Genomic DNA, 6000 nt, shown 5'->3' with positions numbered 1-6000 from the left:
TGCACTTAGTAGAATACCCAGTTGGGTAAGAAAAGTTATTTATAGCATGTTGCTATGATATTTAACCATGTTTGTAACGTTCAAGTGTCCTTACCTCCCATAAAGGGAAGCCTGTTTAAATATGCTTACTGTTATTGCACTCACAAAAATTGTATGTCTTTTTGCTAACCTGTATTGTTGTTTTCTTCTCAGTCCTGGAGTACTGTGTTTAACCAGGGGGGAGTGCAGCGCCCCAGAGTCCTGGTCGTTGCAGTACTGTGGCTCCGCCACTAAGGGGAGCTATGGTACGTCTGATGGCACTGAAGGAGTTCATCTGACCAGGTATCACAGACACCAATACATTTCACAGCCGGGCCTCCGGGGGGAGCTAAGGGTTCTATTCACTAGGCCACTCCCCACCATAGTGGGTAAACTGGGGGTCAGGCAGGAAGTTAGATCAGAAAGCTGACTGGGTTGGAACCAGGCAACACCTTGTGGCAGAGGGTGTTGTAGGGGAAGATACAGTAGGGTCTCTGTCAGGGGTGGGATCCTGACAGAGGCTTGGCAACTTGAACGAACGTAACGGGACCATGCCTGCTCCGGGTAGCGGCGGTGCCCAAGGAAGGATTAGAAGAGAGATAGATTGTGCTGAGTGAGAAACGAGATCACGCAAAAGGAGAAATACCAGTAGGAGTCGTGCAACATCCTACTGAGGCGCACTACCGGTGGCCGGAACGCCGAGGGAGTATCATAACATTCAGCTTCAAGCAATACTCCAAACAGCGGCAGGACAGTCAGTCTAAGGCGGGCTGTCTAACTTTAATCACCTATGCAGTCTTGGGGGGCAACTTGTGGAGAGGGGCGACTCTAGGGTCCCGGAAGAGCTCCGAGCCTACCCGTCAAACGGGTGCCGTCCCAACCAGAACAACAGGGAGGGACGGAGGATTAGCAGAACATCATCTAATCGAGTTGTGAGGGAACTTAAGAAACAGACACAACAGTTGTGGGGACTTTCCGTAAGCACAGCAGGGAAGGACCACAACACCTAGCGCTAGAAGGAAGGCACCGATTTCCACCTGTGAAGAGAACTCTGGAGGTGCCATTGGACCGGCCGGACTTGCGCAGCCTGGTGAACCGTGTTCTGGACTGAGGACCCAGAGATCTTCAGTAAAGAGGTAAAGAGACTGCAACCTGGTGTCCTCGTTATTTACTGCACTGCACCACTACAGCCTCATCACCACCATCTACATCATATCTATCACTGTACGCCCCTCGGCAGGGTCACGGACCGGGCCTAGCCACCGTGACAACCCCAGAGCAGAGACCCAGAGGCCCGGTACCGGGTACCCCTCGGCCCTGCGGCGGTGGGGGCGCTACAATGGAACACGACAGTGCAGCACCCCCCAATGTGAACGTGAAGGAGACTGAATTCCAGAGGGAGGTCAAGAACAGACTGGCGTTCTTTGGCCCAAACCCTGCAGTAGAGATCATACGAGAGGTTATTAGGGTTGAACAATTAATATAAGTGTTCAATTCTCTAGTTGCCTACTCCTGGCCTAATGGATATTGATCATGTGCACTAAAGAAATACACCAGACACAGTCAGCTGTAACTCTCCTTGATCAAAGTGTGGCTCAGCTCCAAGAAGGGATTTATTAGTCAAACACAATGTTATATATCTCCTGTAAGGGGGCTCGGTTAGCTCTAAAATGGGAGTGATCGGATGTATTCCATTGGTTAGTGGGTTGGGCATGAGCAAGTCTATGGGCGGATCCATGAGGTCATCTAGGTGGGTTGGTCCGTGAGGTCATCAGAGTGGGCGTCGCTGTGGGTGGATCCATGAGGTCATCGAGGTGGGCGTCATCTTGGATACCAGACCGCATGGTCTGGTGAAACAGGAAATGGCAGTCATCTTCAGTGTCTTCATTGTTCATATACCAGAGCACATGGCTCTGATACAGGAGATGGCAGCCATCTTAAGTGTCTTACTTTGTCTGAGGAAAACTTATGTAAGGTTAAACAATACATGTTATAGGTTGCTTCCCACAATTACCTTATGTGTTGAGGTTAATTAAGTATTTGATCTTATGGCTCTCCTCAACAGTCCCCCCTAAATACTTTATTAACCTTTTCTTTTATCTTGATCCCACCGTGGTTCCCTAACCCATCGATGTTAAGTGTTATTATGACATCAGAAGCTTCATGACAATATGGATGCTATAGACACCAGAGAATGTGTGACTAATTATGGGTATACTGCGGAGGTATATCGGAGCGTGTTACCCATGTCCTCGGGACTTCCCAACCTGCTGGATCTATTACTCTCCAATCTCCCATCTCCATGGTTACTTAGAGTAAAATACACATGTGACTAACCCTGATGTACACATCCTAGATCTGACCGTCTTGCCCGGGAGGGGGAGTTGGAGTTTTCACCAGTTTGAGACAAGTTTTCCCTTGTGGAAAACCTCCCTTTGTAGCTGGACTTTGACAAGCAGGTCAGATCCTACTCTGTCCCTAACTGTCTAACAAGTTTATAATGTGAGAGATGGATCCAGGAGGCGCTCAGCAATCCTGACTGAAGTAGGAGTAGTCAGGAGCACTTGGTAGGGACCCTCAAATCTCGACTCCAGGAATGTCTTTTCGGATGGACTTCTTTACTAGCATGTAGTCACCAGGTTAGAAAGTATGGGTACCGTCACTGGAATCTGGACCTGGAATGGATGATAAAACTTGTACATGTGTTATTGACAGTTCTTTAGTAACAACAATTAACAACAATTACAGAATTTACAAGAGTATCACTTCCCAAGGCTAGCTGTTGTGGAAAATATTGACCCAACCTTGGAGGCCCCCCCAAAAAGAATCTCGTATGGTGTAAGTTTAGTGGGACCCCTTGTAGTGTTTCTGACTGAGTATAAGGCAACGTGCAAAATGTCCGTCCAAGTCTGACCTCCTAACTGGCTTTCAGTATTTTATTTTTCAAGGTGCCATTCAGTGTTTCTACTTTCCCACTGCTGTGTAGGTGATATGGAGTATGTAAACCCAAATCCGCTCCCACTAATGTTCATAGTTCCTTAGTCAGAGCAGCAGTGAACGCAGGTACTTGGTCACTCTCAATTACCTCTGGGACCCCATATCTGCAGACTACTTCAGTCATCAGTCACTCTGGCAGTCATGTTGGTTACTGGATAGGCTTCGGGCCATCCTGAGAACATGTCAGTCACTACCAGTACATACTCGCACTTCCCTACTTTTGGCATTTGAATGTGATCAATCTGAATCCTCTGAAAGGGATAAAGTGGTTTAGCCAAATGTTTCTGAGGCGGTGCTGGATTGCATGTTGCACACACAAGGCAGGACTTGCAATATTTTTGGGTGACAGTAGAAATCCCAGGTGCCATGTAGGTCTTCCAAATCAGGTCATTCATCCGATTCTTGCCTCTGTGGGTGATACCATGTGCCCATTCTGTCACTGAGGGGTACAGATTACGGGGTAGACCTTTGTGTTTACCCTCCAGACTCCATCTTCATCTTTTTTTAGTTCCTCCTTCTTGCCATGACTTCTTTTCATCATCTGATGTCTTGACTTGATGTAGATGGATAATCCTCATAAGAGAGGCTTTAGTCCCTTCTTCAGTGTCTTGTGACACGTACATCGCTGCTTTCTCTTTCCTAAATGGATCCACAGCATAGGTTTTTTCTGTTTTGTCAGCAAAGAAGTTCCCCCTTGCTTCTGGAGAATCCAGTCTCCCGTGAGCTTTGATCTCGATCACTGCAACCTTTGAAGGTAGATTCAGAGTGACTACAAGTTCTTGCATGGTAGCAGCATGTTTTACAGGAGTTCCACTGGACGTTAGGCATCCTCTGGCTGCCCAGATACTGCCGAAGTCATGAGCCACTCCAAAAGCGTATCTTGAATCCGTATAGATGTTGACCACCTTCTCCGTCGCTTCCTGACAAGCCAGTGTCAAAGCTTTAAGTTCCGCTTCTTGTGCAGACATGTGCGGTGGTAGCGATCCAGCTGAGATGATCTGGTCATGTGTAACCATGGCATATCCCGTATGGAATCTTCCTGTTTCATCGGCAAATCTGGAACCATCAGTGAAGAACGTCAGGTCAGCATGTGGGAGTGGGTCTTCAGACACGCTTTTCTGGGAGGCTACTTCTTCATGCATTTGTTCGAGACAGTCATGATCCTCTGAGTGTGTAGAGGCATCTTCTCCGAGAGCATCAGTATCATCCACATCCCCCCTGGAAAGAGGAAGCAGCGTGGACAGTTTGAAGATGCTGCAGCGGACAAGAGTGACATTATCCGGAACCAAGAGCGAACATTGGAGTCTCATATGATGCTGCACCAACAGATGTTTAGGTTCCAACAAAGCAATTATGTCGTGTGGAGCCATTAAGAGAACTGGATGTCCTCAGATGATATCAGAAGTTTTGTCCAGAAGCATATGTGCAGCATGAACAGCTCTGAGGCAAGTCGGGGAAGCTTGAGACACAGAGTCCAGGCGGGCAGAGTAGTAGCCGATTGGTCTTGTTCTTCCCCCATGTTTTTGTGCTAGGACTCCGGAAGCATGTCCTGCTACTTTACTGACAAACAAGTAAAAAGGTAGTTGATAATTTGGGATTCCAAGAGCTGGTGCAGACTGTATGGCCTGTTTAAGAGCGTAGAAAGCTTCCACGGATTTAGTACATAGTGGAAACGCTGACGTCTTGAGGTCATCGTACAATGGCTGCATCAGCTTTGAGGCATCTGGAAACCTTTGGCAACAATAATAATTGATAGGTCAGCCAACTCATCCGAGGCCCTTGTCTTAGGTTCTTGGCAGAACTCAACACCAGAGTCCCATGTCTCGTCATGCTCCTGTAGAAAGGCATCGGCTGTTTTTCTGGATCTAGAACTTGGTTCAACAGAGTAGCAGCGTGCCGGGGTGTAAACTTGACACAGATGGTGGGCTCCTCAGACATGAGCATTGGCACTGTTGGCGGTGGCACCTGAAGCGGGAGTAGAGATGTAGTCCCTTGTGTATGAGGAGCCGGAGGAGGTAACAGTCCTGGAATGAAGGGCTCTATTTGGGCAGCTCCAGTATCATGGTATGGGCTCCAGGTGACGCAGGCAGTCTTAAAAGCTTTAACAGTCCTGTCCTCATTAATGCGAGTTATTGCTGCACGAAGTTGTTGAGCACTAACGTCTGGATGAATAGGGTCATAAGTAGGGGTCACAGTGTGTATGATCATTCTACATGGAAGATTGCCAGCTTTAGTCACCGCTATGTCCCCAACAGCTATCTGACCACGTGACTCAACAATGATTTGGCTGTCAGCTTGAATAGTCGCCCCTCCTGCTTCCACTATAGCTCTAGCTACACCTCCATTGTGCTCTAACCGAGAATTGGCAGCATTAACAATAGCGTCTGTCTCCATTGTTGTTATGTCACCCTTTCCCACCACTAACAAGGGTCCCTCAGGAAGTTCTTTTTCAAAAATAGGTTGCCAACATTCCCTCCCCTTTGTGCTTCCTGTGCTATTGGTATCCCCTCCCAGATTGAGCCCCCCTTGTTACAGTTGCCACCGTCCCATACAGGTGTGCGCTTGGCTGCGAGACAGCCTGTGAGGTACTGGGCATAGGGTTATGTAGGCTGCGTGAGAGTGCTGTTGTGGAAGCATTGGGAGGAGAGGCCGCTGCTTGGAGCATCTCATGTGGGTGTGCGGCTAAATTGGCATTGGAAGTGATAGTAGAAAGGGTAGGTGCTGGGGACGATCCAGGTGGGAGGACTGCTGGATTCACAACAGGAGTGATAGAGGAAAGGGTTGGTGCCCCATTGGAAACAACAGAGATAGGAAACATGGGTAAAGCCTGTTCACTTCCCGAAGGAATATAGTATTGGCCGTTAGTGGTCATTACTGGGTAACAAGGATTTGGTGATGTGGCGTGTAGCCTTAATCTGAGATGTTCACCACCAGGAGCAGCACATTCGCCATCCACAACATGGCTGCCGTCAGAATTACATTTGC

This window comes from Ranitomeya variabilis, chromosome 2 (genome assembly GCF_051348905.1).
Source record: "Ranitomeya variabilis isolate aRanVar5 chromosome 2, aRanVar5.hap1, whole genome shotgun sequence".
NCBI classification, from domain to species: Eukaryota; Metazoa; Chordata; class Amphibia; order Anura; family Dendrobatidae; genus Ranitomeya; species Ranitomeya variabilis.
This window is presented reverse-complemented; position numbering follows the sequence as displayed.